Below are 20,882 nucleotides of genomic sequence, written 5' to 3'. Positions count from 1 at the left end.
TCTGCTAGAACCACACTTTCTGTACAAATACTTATGAATACAAATAAGATCATGTTGGCTCAGAAGCTGAATATTTTAAATCTATGCTAAAAGATTCCAGAAAAACTAATGAAGATCACCATATGCGCCTGAAATGCACAAATGGAGATCAATTATTATAAGTTTATTTAATGTACCCATTCAGAACACTGAAGTCTCACCCTGTGGAGCACTGAACATTTTCTACATCCAATCCGGTGTTTAGCTCCATCACGCACACGTTAATGCTTACAGTGGTCGGAGGTCTAGTCTGTTTGATAAACTGCTCTCTGTCTCCACTCAGCTCTAACTCTTAGAGAAATGTGTTGAGACGAGATAAGCACCATCACAATGCAACTTACCAGCAGCACATTAATCTCACTTTTCGAAAGTTGCCAGTATGTATATGTATATTAATTGCCTGGTATTAATGGTGATGAGAGCACTCAGCCACAACTGTAATTGCACTTTCACAAAAAAAAAAAAAAAAAAAAATATAAAAATAAAAAATCCCCAAACATGTGTGTCTCTCTCCCTCAAGTGAGTCTAAGCAGTACACAATGAGAAGTGGTGTTTGTGAAAGGTTCCGGGGATAGTGTTTTTTTTATATTTGTGGTGGAACAGGCAGAGCAGCTTTGATACAACACATAAACAAAAACAAACGCGTAGCTTAATCATTTAGGCTGTGAAGGAGGCGAATCCGATATGATGAAAGGCAGACGGGGTTGCAACAAACAGAAATATAAAAGGTGAGAACTTGTGAAGTCTTTGAATGTGCAGAAATTATCAAAGAGCAAAAAAAAATATATTTAAGAGAAAAAACATAACAAATATTTGATTTTATTCCTCAAATGTTGCACTAAGATATCTCCACTCACAAATTCCAATTTCACAAGGTTAAAAAAAGGGAAAAAACTATTTCATCCCTGGCCTGAACACAATGTGATAAGAATATTTTTCTACTGTCTTGGTAACACTTTAAAATAAGGTTGCATATGATACCATTAGTTAAAGCAGTAGTAAAAGGGTTTAATGCTGTAAACCCTAAAACACAAAAAAATGACTGTTAAAACAACATTTTAAATTACTTTTCATTGTAATCTAAGTGCTTTTATAAAATGATAAGCTTCACATTTCTGACTTGAAACCCTCCAAAAACTGGCCTCACTGTAACCTCAAATTGTTATTTTTTTAAAGAATCGAAGGGACGAGTTGATTTTTTTTTTTTTTTGTGGTTTTCGAAATTTACTCACCCTAATGTTGTTCCAAATCCATATGCCTTTATTTTTTCCATAGAACATGAAAGAAGATTTGTGTGTGCGCGTGTGTGTGTGTGTGCCGATCATCCATCCTCTTCTTCAACAAAAGCAAAAATTGAGGTTACAGTGAGGCACTTACAGTGGAAGTGAATGAGGCCAATTTTTGGAGGGTTTAAAGGCAGAGATGTGAAGCTTATCATTTTATAAAAGCACTAGCATTAATCTGTTAAGATTTGTGAATTGAGCTGATTTTTTTTTAACAATCGTTTTTGTGTTTTAGGGTTTACAGCGTTACGTCGTCAGGCCAACTAAGCTGTAAAAGGTTAATAAGCTATTTTATCCCACTAAAATATGTTAATACATATTATGTCTTGTGGCTGCACTTTTGAAACAGTGAGTATTTTACATTTACAGATTGGACCCATTCACTTCCATCAAAGTGCCTGGACTGTAAACCAACATTTTGCTTTTTTTAAAGAAAAGGAGGGAGAAGCCAAAATTGATTTTTGTGGTAATCAGCATTATGCCACAAATACTGTCAATTGAGCTTAACGTGTATTGAACTTGGAATATTCTTTTAACATAAACTAATAACAAATAATACTTTTACAGCATTTAATAATCTTTGTTAATTTCTACATGTACTAAATAATACATTTTACAAAACACTTTGTATTTTACATATAATGTTATAAAAACATAATTATAATGGTTGCACTTTATTTTGCAGTACGAGAACTTTCAGTATACTTACAGTGTACTTAACCAAGAAAGTACTGAGAAATATTAGGTAACTACATGTACTTAATATGGGTTAAGTGTAGGGTTGGGGTTAGGTTTAGGGTTAGTACCTTGTAATTAGTGCAGTTGTTGTAATTATATAGTACATGAATGCAAAACAGTACTGTATAATAAAGTGCTACCATTATAATTAATATGTTAACATTGGTTAATGCAGTAGTAACTTACATGTACTACAAATGAACAATAGTATATAAATAATCATCATTAAACGAGATTAAAAAATGTTGTACAAATGTATTGTCTTAACTAATTTTAGCATATAGAACTTTATTGTAAAATGTTACCACCATCTTTTTCTGCCAGATCTTTGAGGATTGTCTCTAATCCCTCTAAATGCAGCTCAGACAAGCATATGAGATCATTTTAAGGTCTCTGAGGGGGTCCGAGACAGGTCTTCCTGCAGGACTACAAGGCATAAACAAAAGCATGGCTGCTCTACCCTGAGTTGCTGGCAGCCTGGTTGCTTAATCCTCTCTCTCGGCTGGTGCAGTGGCTGAGGTTAACCATCTATGTGAGGAATCCACCTTGATGGAGGATGACCAGGAGAGCCAACAGGTCTATTCAGATTAATTCAAAAAGAAACTTGTTCATGTTTATCTTACATGTCTATGTCCTCTCACTGGGCGAAATGCATTTCCTGATGGCCAATGAACAATGAATTTATCATGAATGCACCTTCTAGCTGTGCACAAATCTTTGTGAAAGCAATGTAAGCACCTAATGTAGGATTGTAAATTTAGTTGCTGGATGGTTTAATACACAGCAGCATTATAATCTAATGATCCTGGTAAATCAATATTCAGAGTGAACACAGCTACACCATAAAAATGATTCACAACGGGACTTGCGGCGGTGTGTTGAATTAGTACTAAACTGACCTGATGAAGATGCTGATAATGTGTCATATCTGCTATTTTTGCAGTGTCATAATTCATAGTATGCTATATATTAAACCATCAACAAGATGGCATGCATATTTGCTACCACCAAAGAACAAGATAATAAAATATGACAGCACACTAAAAAATAATCTGAGAAAAGCAGACTTCTGTGTGGAAGACTCAATCATGAGTGATGTCCTTGAAACATGATTTTAGTCAAAATATAGTGATTTAAAAACCACTTGATTACTGAAACTGCTGCACATAGTACATGTGACACACAGATTCACCCATAAGCATTTTTAAATGACTGATAGCCTTACATTTAGTGGCTGAATGACCACCATGTTTTCAGCACGAAACAGATATTGTAGTTACTTCAATTAATAACATTAACAAACATAATAACATTATAAAATTCTACAGAGATCATTAGTTATTGTATATTCAAATACTTAGAAATGTCATTGGATGGATGGACGGACGGATAATGCTCACATAAACAATGGGGAGTAGGGTTAGTAAAAATGCATTCCTGTTGAGTGTATTACGTCATTTACAACCAAATATGCAACTCGCTTTTGGTGCCACCCTGTGGACATTTCACCTCAACAACACTTCCAGCTTTGGCCACTGGGAGCAGTGGTTTGATTTGCAGAATAAAATAAATATATTTATGATTATGTTAATGTTTAACAGCTGGCAGGTGGTGAGTGTACTAGTATACTATGGCTGCCATTGCATCATCCAGGTGGATGCTGCACACTGGTGGTGGTTGAGAGGAGTCCCCTTTTCACAATGTAAAACGCTTTGAGTGTAGTGTCAGAAAAGCGCTATATAAATGCAACATTCACGTTCATTTGTTTTAATGTACCATGCACCATAATTGTGATTAATTACAGAAAACTGTTTGATTAATTAGTTAATTAGCAATGATGGAGCACTCCAGACTGAATACTCCTCCACAGTTTGTGTGTGTGATCATATCAACGAGAACAAAGAACAATTGGGCTAAATTAAAGACAATACCCGAGTGCAATGCAACTCCACAGGAAGACGGCAATAAACTCTAAGTGGCGGAGAGGGAACACATGGCTAAGCCAGAGTAAAACTGCTTGCTGAGCTTGAAGCCGTTCAAATTAAGGATGTTTTGTTTTTTGGCTTTTAAAGGCAGCATAAGTGTATCCTTTGCTGCCTTTGGTATTCCACAATCCTCTGTGTGCTGTTCAGTGATTGGTGGAAAATGAATAAATCTTTTTATCATCTTATGACTTATGAGAAATAATCATAGTCACAAAATATTTTCTTGGTTGTCTCTAAAGCCCTCTTAAATGCTCCATCATTTTGAGTCATTTTGACCCAGAAACACATTTTTGAGTTGTATGCACTATAGTAAGAAGGAAAGTCTAAGCTTTCCAACAATATAATTATTATGTTTCCATGTCTCCAAACCATTGTCAAGATAAAATCATGTAAATGTTGGCTGATATAACCATTTAAATGTTCTCCTTTTACTTAAAACATGCTGAAAACTCAATATGTGTCTCTGGAACAAAGTGACCCAAAATGATGGAGCAGGTCACATTTGTTTAGATCATTGGACATAACATTATGGCCTCTTGGAAGTCTCTTGGTCTCTTGAAATCAGTTTCATTATGAGGTACAGTACATTCATACACAAAATACTGCCTGTCAGTGATTGACAGGGCAGTAAGGCAGCAAGTTTCGGAAACAGCTGTAATGTCTGTTCATTCATATGCAACAAAATCATAAATTTCTTTTGTCTGAGACCAAAAACTGTCAGATATGGGTTTTACACAAATATACAAATTCTTGGCACTATTACACAGTGCCTCTGGCATTGCTATAGTAATAACATTACCGGTTTGTGAAAATAAAAATAAAAATGAATCAAATTCTGAAAATATCACACCACAGGCAAAATGTGCACAAGAGGATTGGGCAGCAGAAATTTGAAGCTGGTGGTGGGAATTGCGGCTCAAGCTCTGATGTTATTTGTCAGCTTTTGCTGGGCACCATTAGAGCAGTGCGAAGCTGACACACTGATGTAATTTCTGTTCACATGTCAAAATCTGTCCGTGTTTAAATCCACACTACTGCTCTCTCTTTCTCACAAGGTCAGTATTTATGTTCTGCATGTACGGAATGAGAGGATTATGCAAATTATGTTTACAGCAAATTACAACAGCTAAATGACAGGAAAAAAACAGTGCAAATTTCCCTAATGTCTCTGTAACGTGTTAATTTCTAAAGTGTAGCACATGCATGTATGTAACTGGGACATGCTGCATTTTATTTTCCCAGTTTTAGTTTCATAAATCTCACCGATCCTGAGACACATCAAAAAATGCATTGAGTCACTTATTAAGACTGATGTGCAAGTGTCTTTCCAAATCCATTGCTGAAACAGAACTACCCTCCTGTGTTATATAAATTATGGCCATAATCTGTCTTTTCCACTGCCCTGTTAAAGATAACTTACTGAAGGTGGCCCAGATATCTGTCCCTAATGGCCCTACATACAACCACACACACACACACACACACACACGCCACACATGTATGCAAAGACACACTATACTATACTCTTTCCTGCACAGAGCCAGCATTAGACCCAATAGTGTCTATAAAACACAAAACACCACCGATAAGTCATGACAACCAATCATTGTAATGAAAGCCATCTGTTGTGTAAATTAGGAGTGAGGCACTAGATACAGGGTACATAAACAGGGTACACACACACACACACACACACACACACACATACACACACACACACACACACACACACACACACACACACACACACACACACACAGAGAGATAAGCTGATGATGGCACTCAGTTAGCAGTTCTCTCATACTGTGAGCTGTGCCACTCCAGAGGAAACACCCATGTCTTTCTGCGTTGCCATGGTAGCAACCTCTCATCTCCAAACAGGCGATTGAGATGGGTTTTGTCATGAGCAGCTCTCTGTCAACACTGAACTGACTGAAGCCAATTCACTACTAGCACGCATCTGTACAACATGCAGAAGCCCACTATTTGTCCGCTGTGTTTTTTCTCTTTTCATCTGTCTCTGTCACTGGATCGCTGTTGTTCCCTCTTCTAAACTCCAGCCCTTCATCTGAACTGTCTTGACCCATCACTGTCACTCTCTGACTCAACAGACCTCTTATACACATATATCTGATATGTCTGACACAGCCTTTCAACAAATCTTCTTGGTAACACTTTCAATTAATCTTGTGTATAATGCATTATAAAGGTATTTGCTGTGCATTATAATGCATGCATAATTGTTTCATCTTGTAAATAATTGTAACAACAGTTATATTAGATTTATAATACATACCTGTTTGTACTTACACTTTTAGATGTTATTCTATTAGTACTAATATGTCTAGATGTAATGCTTTAAAACAGTGTTTCTCCACTGGTCTTGCTTCAGGATCCAGATTTAACATAAACAAAAAGTGGCGATTCAAAACATCGAACAGTTTATTAATATCTCTTTTACCTTGCAAAGTTTTATTCATTGTTTTTGAGGATGAGGCGATGTCATGCAGCCTTGCATCAAAATGCATGATTTTATGGTTAGCTGAATTTTATTATCTGCATTTAGCATTGCTTTCCCCTGCTGTCCTTGACCCGATCAAAACAGATCTGTAACTCATTTTTTGGGTTGCAACCCACTAGCTGAAAACCACTGCTTTAAAACACATGATCAACACCAAAGTTCATGTGTTAACATGTTCCGCAATGCATTATACTCTTTGTTGTAACTATAAATAGGTAACAAATATAATTATATCTGTGGTTACAATTATTTATGAAAAGATCAGTTTACAATGTGTATTATAAGGTGTTTTGAATACCTTTATAATGCATTATGCATACAGGCTTTATAGATTGTGTTAGCAATTTTTTTTACTCATCTCTACTGAGTCTTATTTAGATGATGGTTGTTTAAGGTCACACTGTTTATAATAGTTCTGATCATTCAAAAAGCAGTGTTACAATAAATGCTCTCTCAACTGCTTTGCACTTATAATTACCTACATTTATAATTCATTTAGGCAAATGGCATAAGCAGCTTTTCTTTTGGAGCTTCAAAGGAGACATTTCCATTCACTTGCATTTTAAGGACCTACCGAGCTAAGATATTTTTCTATTTTTCTTCAAATGTGTTCTGGTGAAGAAAGAGTAAATAATGAGATATATTTCATTTAAGGATTATCATTTCAATAATAATAATAATAATAAAAAAAAAACACACACAAACAAAACAAACACAGTTAACAGAGCCAGAAGACAAGATGGATTTCACATTTATATTTACAGTAGTAAGTAATGTTGCTTCTGTGGAAAGGAATGAGCTGATGTAAGCAAGATCATGAGTGCTTAACTAAATTTCCAGACACTGGACACTGACTCTGAGTTTCTGTAAATAACTAATAAGTGCTGTATTCCACAAAGAAAACAGATGTCTAGAGAACTGCAAAACAAAGTCTAAGTGGAGTCCTCAAGGGACTGCTTCACTGAAGATAATTAAAAAGAAAACTGTTGCTGCTTGCGTTCCCATGTTTATTTTCTCTCGTTAGGAGGCCTGTTGCACAAAAGCAATAAGAAAAATCAGACCTCATCACATTTTTGTTTTTTTTTATCCTCTCACAAAAAACATGTCTAGCTGTATCTTTTCATTTTCTCTTTATGGATCTTTGAGGGAGATGTTTTTCTATTCAAGGATGCAACAAAATTAACTGAAAAGAGCAGAAAGAAAGAACTAAAGAAAAAAATGTATTTGGGGAGATGAAAAACTTTAAAGACATTTAAATGAAACAATCAGGAAACATTCAAGCCATGTAACTGCCTTAGTAGAGTTATAATAGATAAGAGTATTTCTTGATTAGATATTGAATTATTTTGAATACTATGAAATTGTTTGTTTGGAAAAGTAGAGGTATAGTAGATGTCGAATTGTGATTTATTTCTGGCTAACAGCATAGTGTATATTATTGGCTAGAATACAAACACGTTTACTAAGCTATCTAAATGGGCACTGTGACGAGGAGGAGGGCATGGCCGGGCTGTGAGGGTGCACGCCTGGTGCTGAGTGGTTCAATCAGCTGGAGAGAAATTAGAGGAGGAGTCGGGGATGCCAATGAGAGAGAGAGAGACACACACGGAGCTGTGTGTGTGTCGTCAATGTGTGTTATTATGTTCCAGTTCAGTTTGATGTTGTGCTATATTAAAGTCTTGTTGAATATTGATATGGTTCCCAACTCCTCCTTGCCCACCTTACCCGTTACACAGTTGCCCAAACCCGGGACTGGAGGAGGACCCTCCGTCAGAGAGCCCTCGCCACTGACGGGGATCAAGACGCCGATGAGGTGTGATGCGGTGGTGCTGGTGCGGTTCGTCCGAGGGTGGAGGAGCCTGCTACCATCCGCTAGGAGACGAAGGAGCCGCTGTCATCCGCCAGGGGATGAGGGAGCTCGCTGCCATCAGCCAGGAAGTGGAGAAGATGCTGCCGGTCGCTAGAGGGTGGAGGAGCCGCTACCATCCACCAAGGGGTGGGGGAACTTGACACCGCCCGCCGGGAGGTAGAGCAGCCGCTGACGTCTGCCGGGAGGTGGGAGAGCTCACTGCCGTCCGCCAGGAGGCGAGGTCCAGTGCCATCGCCCGGAGTCGCGGAGGACCGCTGCTCAGCTGGCCGATGACTGAATGGCGGCGTGGTCGGGAACCGGAGTTTTTTTCTTTTCACTCTCTCTCTCTCTCTCTCTCTCTCTCTCTCTCTCTCTCTCTCTCCCACCCTCTTTTCCTCTCCCCTTCCCTCCCCTCATCCTACCCAGGTACCCAGGAGGTGGGAAGAATCACACGGCGAGGACATGTCCTAAGGGGCAACTCCTCCCCTCCAGGAGGGAGTAAGTCAGTCCAGAGCTTTCCCTGGCCTGAATCAGGCGGTGGGGGTATGTGACAAGGAGGAGGGCATGGCCAGGCCGTGAGGGCAAACACATACATACACACACATGTTTGCGGCTATCCTTATGAGGACTCTCCATAGACATAATGATTTTTATACTGCACAAACTATAGATTCTATCCCCTAACCCTACCTCTAAACCTAACCCTCACAAAAAACTTTCTTCATTTTTACATTTTCAAAAAACATTGTTTAGTATGTTTTTTAAGCGATTTGGATTATAGGGACACTAGAAATGTCCTCATAAACCATATTTATAGCATAATACCCTTGTAATTACCAGTTTGTAACCTAAAATTTTAGGTTAAACCACTCAAACCCGCCCACACACACACACACACAGAAAGAGAGAGAGAGAGAGAGAGAGAGAGAGAGAGAGAGAGAGAGAGAGAGAGAGAGAGAGAGAGAGAGAGAGAGAGAGAAATAAAGAAAAGGGGGCATATGTCAAGTGAACACACAAAAACAACACCACCTAAAAATGACAAGAGCAGCAATATTTTCTTCATCTACAAAATTAACAACTGTAGCTGATGTGCTGTGGGTTGACAAACTGTGGTTGTGTGTGTATTGAGGTAATGACAGTGGATGACTTCCGATGTGCCATAGTGGGCAGGGCACTGGGAGATATGGAAATGACCCTTCTCCTGTGAGAGTCATTATCAGTATAATAGGCATATGATGCTCCATCAACCACTCAACAACTAGATAAGTTCTGCTCTCAGCACACATCACTTGAATCCACTCGCCGTGTCACCAACAATCATCCACGTGTTTATTTAATCAGCCAATAATGTGGCAGCAGTGCAGTGCATAAAACCATGCAGATACGGGTCAGGAGCTTCAGTTAATGTTCACATCAACCATCAGAATGGGGTAAAAATTTGATCTCAGTGATTTGGAGCATGGCATGATTGTTGGTGCCAGATGTGCTGGTTTCAGTATTTCTGTAACTGCTGATCTCCTGGGATTTCCACGCACAACAGTCTCTAGAATTTTCTCAGAATGGTGGCAAAAACAAAAAACATCCAGTGAGCGGCAGTTCTGTGGACAGAAATGGTTTGTTGATGAGAGAGGTCAACAGAGAATGGCCAGAATGGTTTGAACTGACAAAGTCTACGGTAACTCAGATAACCATTCTGTGCAATTGTAGTGAGAAGAATAGCATCTGCTATTCTGAGATGCAGGTTTCGGCATGAGGGGTACCTACACAATATTAGGCAGGTGGTTTTAATGTTGTGGCTGATCAGTGTATATACATACATATATATATATATATATATATATATATATATATATATATATATATATATATATATATATATATATATATACACACACACTACCAGTCAAAAGTTTTGAAACACTTGACTGAAATGTTTCTCATGATCTTAAAAATCTTTTGATCTGAAGGCGTATGCTTAAATGTTTGAAATTAGTTTTGTAGACAAAAATATAATTGTGCCAACATATTAATTTAATTATAAAACTAAAATGTAAATGCTGTCCTTTTCTGCATATCGCTGCCCCCTTCCGCATATCATGGCGCCCTTTTGTGGAGCGTTCTGCATAACGCGGCGGCCCATGCGGCCCCATTTCGTGGCCGGCCCACTGGGGAAAGTCCCGGTTCTCCCAATGACCAGTCCGCCACTGTGTTATTCCATAGTTTTGATGACTTTACTATTATTCTAAAATGTGAAAAAAAAATTATAATAAAGAATGAGTAAGTGTTTCAAAACTTTTGACTGGTAGTGTATATATATATATATATAAAACCGTGTGTGGAAGTAATGCCCCCTGTTGAATTTGGCGTGACCCCCTTTTGAAGTAACCATGCCCACATTTGGTACTTTTTTTGCTAGTGAATATAATGGTAAAGGGAACAGTGGACACCCTGAGGAAGTGGCACTGAGCTTATTATTCAGTGCTGTTGAATTACATATTATTAATATATAGTACAATTGCTTCTTTATCCGTATATCACGTTGAGTAAGATGATGACACTGACATGCTGTCATACTGGTACTGCGCATTTTATAGATCTTTGACTAGCTCAAAGCAAATGAGTTTTGCATCCCCCACTGTGAACTCTAAGGGAACCTTAGGTTGGGAACCACTGTGTTAGAGCCATGGTTCTCAGCTATCCAAAAATGGGTCGCAGATCGGTTCTGACAGCAGGATAAAGCATTTTAAATGCAAATAATAAAATGCAAGTAACCAAAAAATAAGGTTTGTAATAGAATATATAAGCAAAATACTGTAATACGCTTTTCAACTTTCAGAAGGGAGAAGAAAATTCTGCATACATTTTATGCTGTGGGTCAAATCAAACTCTAATTTAGTACAGTATTTTGGCACAAATTCAGCAGTCACTTGGTAGAAGCTAAGAAAATATGGCAGATGTCAACATGGACAGGTTGCATGAAATGCCTTCATCCACGAAACCCATCATATTTCAATGTTCAACGTTCAATGTTCAATTTCTGTTTTGGAGGTTTTTGTTAGGTTGCCCCTTGTTGTCCACTGTAAAATCTACATTCTGAATCAAAATCAGTTGAGGACCATTATTAGAGTATGTATTTGTAGTTTTTTGCTTTTGTTGAGAACAATTTGAAAGCTTTATTAAAAAAGAGAAGAATGAGAAGAAAATAAAAGAGAACAGAACAGAAACAAAGAGAAGAGTAAAGGATGAAGGACAGTGTAAGATATGAGATTCCAGGCCCACATGTGTTAGAAGATAAACATTATCTTGAGTGGCTTGCATAAATTATGCCTGATGGGGAGGTTTGAGTGACAGCCCTGACATTTGAGCCATTTTATTTTCAAAGAATAAACAGCACATGACACCATATTCTGACTATTGCCATAGAATGGCAATACCACTCACAATTCAGCCTGTCAGAGTTCATTAGATGCGAGGGGTCATTCGCAAATTTACGTGCAGATGATCACATAAGGTTAGGGCTCTGACTACCAATGATTAAAGAAGGATAATGGAAGTCCTTAATACAGCTGCTGTTTCCTCTCTCTTGCCTTGTTACTAATTAAATGTCATCACACAGATAATTGTGAATATCCAGACTCAGTTAAGAAGAAATCTTGTTTGGTGAAACAGTGGCGGACATGCCATCCGCACCCCATTCCCAACTTGTTTATAGAACTTCAGTGACACGGAGAGAGAAGGTATAATCACTACAAGATTGTTGATTCCACTCTGCAGAGCATGAGTCAAGGTGATACATGATGGAAAAATGACACACAGTCTAATTAAGATACTCTGAAGCCTCTCTGCGCCCCCTCACAGGAGACATCCACAGGAAACCAGCGCACTGCTCACCCTCACAGTGCTGACATTTCAGCATCACTGCTGAGACAGAATAATCAATTCATACTGCAGCTCACAGACTCTTCTAGGGACAGAGACATGCACTGTCTGTATGTTCTGTTACATTGGACTACACTTAAATATGGGCACACTACTGTCAAGTAGGCAATATAAAAACCATAACCTCAACTAAAAGGTGAAACTGAACTTGTAGTTATGCTTATGGTAGTAATTGTGATCTCCAAAAAGAAAGATGTAATTTTTACTATGTTGATGGAACGGCAACACACAGACCAAATGGCAAAAAATAACACCAGAAAATATATTAACCAAAGGCACTAGGGGTGGTCTGATTAAAATGTTATGAGTAATTTTATATCATGGTATCAGTTTTGCTGGTACCAAACCCCAAAATGTGTTATACAGTATGATACGTATATACTAAAATGTCTGTGCCAAACAATAAAAAAAATGTATATATCCACATTAAGGTTGTAACATAGGCTCAGGAGAACCAGAAGTTAGATCCATTTGCAGCTTTACTTGTAAAGTCACAGAGAATATACCATCAAGATGGCGCTGCGGATGGCCACCTCGGTGTGTAGCTCTTCAATTCTTTTGTTGTTTTTGTTTGTTTGTCCTGTGTTTAGTAATATTTTTCCAGTCAGTTTTACCAGGGACAAACTGCTGAACATTCGGCAGCATATACCAGACAACCTTTTTCCAGTTTTTGAATATTCAGATGTTTTGCTGGACATTTTAGTCAGAGGTGCAGCTGTGTTGTTTAAACGCGCTATGAGATGCAGGCGAGGGAGACGAGCAGGCGCGCTGGTCAGGCTCCGTCTGCGCGGCTTTCGAACAACGCTGCTGAGCATTCATCTAACGAATCTCCGCTCTCTTCCTAACAAAACGGACGAACTACATCTCCTCACCCGTACAAACAAGGACTTTTCAAACTCTGCTGCCTTGTGCTTCACAGAAACCTGGCTGAGTGAAGCCATTCCGGACAGCGCGTTACATCTGCCGGGCTTTCAGCTGTTCGCATCGTGGAGTTAACGGGAAAAATGAGAGGTGGTGGAACATGCATTTACATCAATGAAAGTTGGTGTACAGATGTAACAACATTAAAGAGGATGTGCTGTCCTAATTTGGAAGCGCTCTTTATTAACTGTAAACCATTCTACTCTCCGCGGTAGTTTTCTTTGATTATTCTGGTGAGTGTGTATATCGCGCCAAACGCACGTGTGAACACAGCGCAGCAACAGCTGACTGATCAAATCACAGACACGGAACAACAATACCCGGACTCAGTTATTATTATTCTTGGGGATTTTAACAAAGCAAATCTCACACGTGAACTGCCCAAATACAAACAGCACATTACATGCCCCACCAGAGACAGGAACATACTGGATTATTGTTACACAACAATAAATGATGCATATCGCTCTGTCCCTAGAGCAGTTTTGGGACTCTCTGATCACTGTCTGGTTCATCTTCTTCCAACCTACAGGCAGAAATTAAAATCAACCAAGCCAGTAGTCAGGACTGTAAAGAAATGGACCAATGAAGAAGAGCGGGAACTACAAGCCTGCTTCGATTGCACGGATTGGAGTGCTTTTGAGGCTGCAGCCACAGACCTGGACGAGCTAACAGATACTGTTACATCATATATCAGTTTCTGTGAGGATATGTGCATTCCTACTAGGACTTATTTAAAGTTCAACAATGACCGTGGTGTACAGCAGAGCTCAGGCAGCTTCGTCAGGCCAAAGAGGATGCTTACAGGGGTGGGGATAAAGTCTTGTACAATCAGGCCAGGAACACACAAAGAAATCAGAGTGGCTAAAAGAAGATACTCTGAGAAGCTGAAAATAAGTTTTCAGCTAACGACACTGCATCAGTTTGGAGTGGCATGAAAAAACTCACAAATTACAGGACTCCTACCCCCAACCCTGTGGTGGACCAACAACTGGCTGATGACCAGAATGTGTTCTACTGCAGATTTCCTTTCCTTTCCTTTCGGAAACAAAAGTCGAGGAAAGCTTCAGGCCCAGATGGCATCTCACCAGCGTGTCTTCGATCCTGTGCTAACCAGCTGGCCCCAATCTTCACACAGATCTTCAATAGATCACTGGAGCAATGTGAAGTCCCATGCTGCTTCAAACGCTCAATCAATATTCCTGTCCAAAAGAAACCAAAAATCACAGGACTTAATGACTACAGACCTGTTGCTCTGACATCTGTGGTCATGAAATAATTTGAGAGACTGGTGTTGGCCCACCTGAAGAACATCACTGGACCCTTTCTAGATCCCCTTCAATTTGCTTATCGAGCAAACAGGTCTGTGGATGATGCAGTCAACATGGAATTGCATCATATCCTGCAACATCTGGACAGACCAGGGACATATGCAAGGATCCTTTTCGTGGACTTCAGTTCGGCTTTCAACACCATCATCCTAGCTATACTCCAGAATAAATTACACCAATTCTCTGTTCCAATGTCTATCTGTCAGTGGATTACCAGCTTTCTGATAGACAAGCAGCAGCTTGTGAGACAGGGAAAACTCACTTCCAGCACCTGTACAATCAGCGCTGGTGCCCCCCAGGGACTTGTGCTCTCCCCACTACTCTTCTCCCTCTACACCAATGACTGCATCGCCAAGGACCCCTCTGTCAAGCTCCTGAAGTTTGCAGACGACACCACTGCCATCAGCCTCATCCGAGATGACGATGAGTCTGCATACAGAAGGGAGGTTGAACAGCTGGCTGTCTGGTGCAGTCAAAACAACCTTGAGCTGAACACGCTCAAAACGGTGGTGGAGATGATTGTGGACTAGGAGGAACACCCCAACACTGACCCCCCTCACCATTCTAAACAGCACTCTGGCAGCAGTGGCCCAGCAGAGGTTGTACTTCCTTCGCCAGCTGAGGATGTTCAACCTGCCACAGGCGCTGCTGATACAGTTTTACTCAGCAGTCATTGAGTCTGCCTCTGCACTTCAATAACTGTCTGGTTTTGTTCAGCTACAAAATCAGACATCAGAAGACTACAAAGGACAGTTCGGACTGCTGAGAGGATTATTGCCTGCCCCCCCTTCAAGAACTATACACTTCCAGAGGGAGGAAAAATCACTCTGGACCCCACTCACCCTGCCCATTACCTTTTGGAAAGGTTGCCTTCTGGCCGACGCTTCAGAGCTCTGAGCACCAGAACCGTCAGGCACAGGAACAGTTTTTTCCCTCAGGCTATCCATCTCATGAACATTTAAATTGCCCCATTGAGCAATAACTTTGTGCAATACACAGTTTAGTCTTTTTTATATTTAACCAACACATCCAACCTCTTCTGCCATTTCATTCCTCTAAAAAACAAAAACAAAAAACACACACACAAAAAAAACAAACAAAAAAAAACATTTGCACTGTACATAACAGATAACAGATTTGTATTAGATTTGCACTATGTATGTGTTTGTATGTACGTATGTGTATAATTGTTTTTTTATTTTTTATTATTATCTATGTCTTGCTGCTGTTTTTGTATTGTTTTTGTATTGTTGTACACTGGAAGCTCCTGTCAACAAGACAATTCCTTGTATGTGTAAGCATACTTGGCAATAAAGCTAATTCTGATTCTGAATATACAACAGGCAGAGGTCAGTATTCAAAACATACAGCAACGTAGTAAAATCCAATAATTGTGGTCAAAAACAGGCAGAGGGTCGAGGCAGGCAGAAAACAATCACAAAGAGTATATTCAGGAACAGATCAAAGTCAAAAGGCAGGCAGCAGTGAATCAGGATGACAATAACAGGCAGAAGATCAAACACAGGCAGACTAATATGTAAAAATGCTCAGAAATGTTAGCCGGGGCAAAAACAAGACTTCTCACTGAACCCAGTGTTTGCAGTGCTTAAATAGTCCATGAAATAAGGTACAGGTGTGTAGTAATCAGTACCGCTGAGGATGATGGGAATCGTAGTTCATGAGAAACACGGGTGACGGCGCTCCCTGGTGGTTATCGAGGGGAGTGTTCGTAACAGAGCCCCCCCCCCACGCGAGCGGCTCCTGACGTGAGGAAGCACACGATGCCTGGGTCTTCCATGGGGTCTGGGGGCAGGTCTTTGTGGATGAGTCCTGTGGAATTCTGTTATGAGGTTGGGGTCAAGAATGTTCTCAGCATTGACACAGGAACACTCCTCTGGAACATATCCCTCCCAGTCTACCAGATATTGAATTCCGTGACCCCGCCGTCTGGAGTCCATGAGTTCTTGAACCTGGTAAGCTTCCTCGCTGTCTATGATTATGGGGGGGGGGTTGTAGTATTGTCCTCCACTTCCTCCCTTGGACCAACAGCAGGTTTGAGCAGTGAGACATGAAATGTGGGAGAAATACGATAGTTAGTGGGCAGTTGAAGACTGAATGATACGGGAGTGATTTGTCATGATTTTGAAGGGACCCACATACCTGGGATTGAGCTTTCTGCAGGGCAGACGAAGGCATAGGTCGTGAGTGGAGAGCCAGACCCATTGTCCTGGTGTATATTGGGAACTCGGACGACGATGCCGATCGGCCTGCTCTTTCTGTCTCCTCACGGCTCGCTGTAGATGGACATGCACCTGATTCCATATTTCCTCGCTCCAGAGCCAGTCGTTGATGGCCGGTAGTTCCATGGGCTCTCCTGACCAGGGGAACAAGGGTGGTTGAAATCCCAGCACACACTGGAATGGAGTCATGCCCGTGGATGTTTTTTGTAGTGAGTTTTGGGCATAATCTGCCCACAGCAGGTACCGGCTCCAATCATTTTGGTTTTGATGGCAACACATCCTGAGGAAACGAGTGATCTCTTCATTCAGATGTTCGGTCTGCCTGTTGGATTGAGGGTGGTACCCAGAGGTGAGGCTGATGTTGACATTTAATTGACAGAAGAAGGCCGTCCAGACCCGAGCAGTGAATTGTGGACCTCGGTCGGATATGATGTCATCAGGTAACCCCTAGAACCGAAATACTTGATGTAATAGATGTTCCGCTGTCTCGAAGGCTGTGGGGAGCTTGGGAAGAGGGATTAATCAACATGCCTTGGAGAAACGATCGATTACAGTTAAGATTGTGGTGTTACCTTGAGATACTGGAAGTGGTTGAAGCAGGCCTGCCGGGAGTAGTCTGGAAGATTTGATTACTGCACAAGTGGGGCATTGGTTGACATAAGAAATGGTGTCTGCCTGCATAGTTCTCCACCAAAATTGGTTCCGGAGCAGATGGAGTGTAGTCATGATGCCTGGGTGCCTGGAGATGGTGGCAGTATGGACTCTCCGTAAAACCTTCTCCCATAATGACTGTGGCACATAGGTTATGCCTTCAGGGAAATCGTGAGGAACCGGATCTTGACACTGGGCCTGGTTAATCTCTGTCATGATGTCCCATTGGACTGGTGCAACGATTAGAGATTATGGGTTCTGATGTCTGGTTCTGAGCTTCAAATTGACACGAGAGGGTGTCAGCTTTAACATTCTTAGTGCCAGGGCAATATGTGATTTTGAAGTCAAAACATGTAAAAAATAGTGCCCACCTGGCCTGCCATGGATTCATTCTCTTTGCTGAGCGCAGATATTCAAGGTTCCGATGATCTGTCAGCATGAGTAATGAATGCTTTGCCCCCTCCAACCAATGTCACCATTCCTCCAGGGCTGCTTTCATGGTGAGTAATTCTCGGTTCCCCACATCGTAGTTTTTTCTGCCGTGGAGAGTTTTTGGGAATAGAAAGCACAGGGTTAGAGTTTCGGAGGTGACCCATGGCGTTGTGAAAGAATGGCTTCAATCCTGGTGTTTGAGGTGTCCACCTCGATTACGAATGGACAATCTGGATTAGGATGATGCAGAATGGGAGCAGAGGTAAAGCAGGCTTTGAGATCCTTGAAGGCTTGTAATGCTGATGCAGACCAACATAGTTTGGTGACCCCTCCTCTCTGCATGGACATAAGGGGTGCAGCAATCATGCTGAAATTCCTGATGAACCGTCGGTAGAAGTTAGCAAAACCCAGAAAATGTTTTAGTTCCTTCAGAGATTATGGTTGAGGCCAGTTTAAGACCGACCGTACCTTGTTGTCATCCATGGCGATCCCCTCAGAGCTAATGATGTAGCCCAGGAACGAAACAGATGTTTGGTGAAACACATTTCTCGGCCTTGGCGTAGAGCTGGTGTGAGATTAGATGCCGGAGAACGGTTCTGACATGTCCGATGTGTTCCTCCAGGGTATTAGATTATATTAGAATGTCGATGTATACAATCACCCATCAGTTTAACATATCTCTGAAGACATCATTGATGAAGGACTGGAACACTGAAGGACTGTTAGCAAGGCCGAAGGGCATAACCAAGTATTCATAGTGTCCACTGCTGACGGAGAATGCTGTCTTCCACTCGTCCTCCTCTCTGATGCGAATGAGGTTGTAAGCGCTGCGCAGATCCAGTTTGGTGAAATACTTGGCGGTTCATAGTTGTTCCAGTGCTGCCGGGACTAATTGTAAAGGGTAACAAAATTTCACAGTGATATCATTGAGAGCACGATAATCGATGCAAGGTCGGGACCACCGTCCTTCTTACCCATGAAGAAGAATCCAGCCGTAGCATGGGAAGTGGATGGTCGTATGAAACCCTTGGCCAGCTCCTCCCCGATGTAACTTTTCATGGCCTGGGCTTCAGGCTCAGATAAAGGAAAAATCCTGCCTCATGGTGGTGTCACACCTTGTAATAGCTCAATAGCATAGTCTCTGGAATGATGAGGGGGATGTTGTGACACTTTGGTCTTACTGAAGGCCTCCACCAGATCTGTGTATTCCTTTGGCTATTTGGGTACCTCAGTGATCTTCTCTGTGACTGATACAGCTCCAACAGATAAAGGAACTACTGACCTCAGGCAGTTGGAAAAGCATGTGGAGACCCATTGTGATATCTGTCTCTCACTCCAAGAGATTTGTGGGTTATGTTGCTGAAGCCAGGGTAGTCCGAGAATGACAGGATGGTGTGGTGAGCGAATGACATAGAGGCGTGTGATTTCAGTGTGTATAATGCCCACTTGAAGGGTGATGTCTGCGGTGATGAATTGAACATGGCCGGTCCCCAGAGGACGTCCATCTAGCACTGCCACTGCCAAGGGAGATTCACAGGGAATTAGTGGTATCTTAAATTCTCTGACTAACTCCTCATCAATAAAGTTGCCAGCCACCCCTGAGTCGAGCATGGCGTCAGTGGGAAATGATTTGTTTGTGAAGGAAATTGTTATCGGAACATCAATGCATGAGGTTACATGGAGCGGTAGAGAGACATTACTCACCGCCAATTGAGATGATCGTACTGGTCGTATAGGACAGGCTGCTCTTAAATGTCTGGGTTGACCGCAATATAAGCATAAGTGTTGTCTGACGCGGCGTTATCTCTCCTCCGAAGTCAAATGAGCGAGCCCTATTTGCACAGGCACTGATTCCTTAGCGGTGCATGCCAGCTGATAATTCTGCAGGGGAGGTTTAACTGGTCTCCGCGAGCGAATGAGATTGTCAATATGGATGGCAAGATCAGTTAATTGGTCCAAGTTCCTGCCTTCATCACAACATGCCAACTCCTATTGCAAATCGACGTTTAATCCTCTTCAAAACAGCACCTTGAGCGTGTCATCAACCCATACAGTCTGTGCAGCGAGAGTGCGGATGGACAGGGCACATTCGGCGGCTGTGTTTCTTCCTTGTTGGAGAGAGTAACTGATCACCCGCACTTCTTCCTCCCTCGGGATGTTCAAACACCTTGCAAAAGCGTTGTTTGAAGCTGGTGAATGAGGTGAATCTCGAACCCTCATTAGACCACACGGCAGTAGCCCAATACAATGCCCTCCCGGTGAGCAGTGAACATACAAAGCAAATGCGACTCTTCTCAGTGGGATAAAGTGTAGGCTGTTGGCCCACAAACATTGCACATTTCATCAAAAATCCCTTACATTTAGAAGTTGTACCGTCAAACTTATCTGGGAAGGTGAGTCGTGGATTGGCGGTGATGGGATTCGGTGTTGTTAGATTCTCCGCAGGAATTGGTTGAGGTGTTGGTGGAGATGGGTTTACTGCGGGCAGGTGAGGGTTCTGCAGTGTCTTCACCATCTCCTCTGTTAACGCGGTAAGCCGTTGTAATTGTTGCTGATGAACTGCCAATACACCAGCCTGAGCAGAGAGCTCGTTGGAGAGCTGGAAAATAGCTGCTGGATCAGTAAGTGGCAAAGTCTTCTGTAACATAGACTCAGGAGAACCAGAAGTTAGATCCATTTGCAGCTTTACTTGTAAAGTCACAGAGAATATACAACAGGCAGAGGTCAGTATTCAAAACATACAGCAACGTAGTAAAATCCAATAATCGTGGTCAAAAACAGGCAGAGGGTCGAGGCAGGCAGAAAACAATCACAAAGAGTATATCCAGGAACAGATCAAAGTCAAAAGGCAGGCAGCAGTGAATCAGGATGACAATAAAAGGCAGAAGATCAAACACAGGCAGACTAATATGTAAAAATGCTCAGAAATGTTAGCCGGGGCAAAAACAAGACT

General features: G+C 41.3%; 1 protein-coding gene across 3 annotated transcripts in view; it reads right to left on the bottom strand.

The window, feature by feature from the left end:
* LOC127417685 (glutamate receptor 1-like) overlaps positions 1–20,882 on the bottom strand; it is a 131,151-nt gene that overhangs the window by 17,613 nt on the left and 92,656 nt on the right. The window lies entirely within an intron of this gene.

Source organism: Myxocyprinus asiaticus, chromosome 27 (genome assembly GCF_019703515.2).
Source record: "Myxocyprinus asiaticus isolate MX2 ecotype Aquarium Trade chromosome 27, UBuf_Myxa_2, whole genome shotgun sequence".
Lineage (NCBI taxonomy): Eukaryota > Metazoa > Chordata > Actinopteri > Cypriniformes > Catostomidae > Myxocyprinus > Myxocyprinus asiaticus.
Note: the sequence above shows the minus strand (reverse complement) of the source record. Positions and strands in the feature narration are given on the sequence as shown.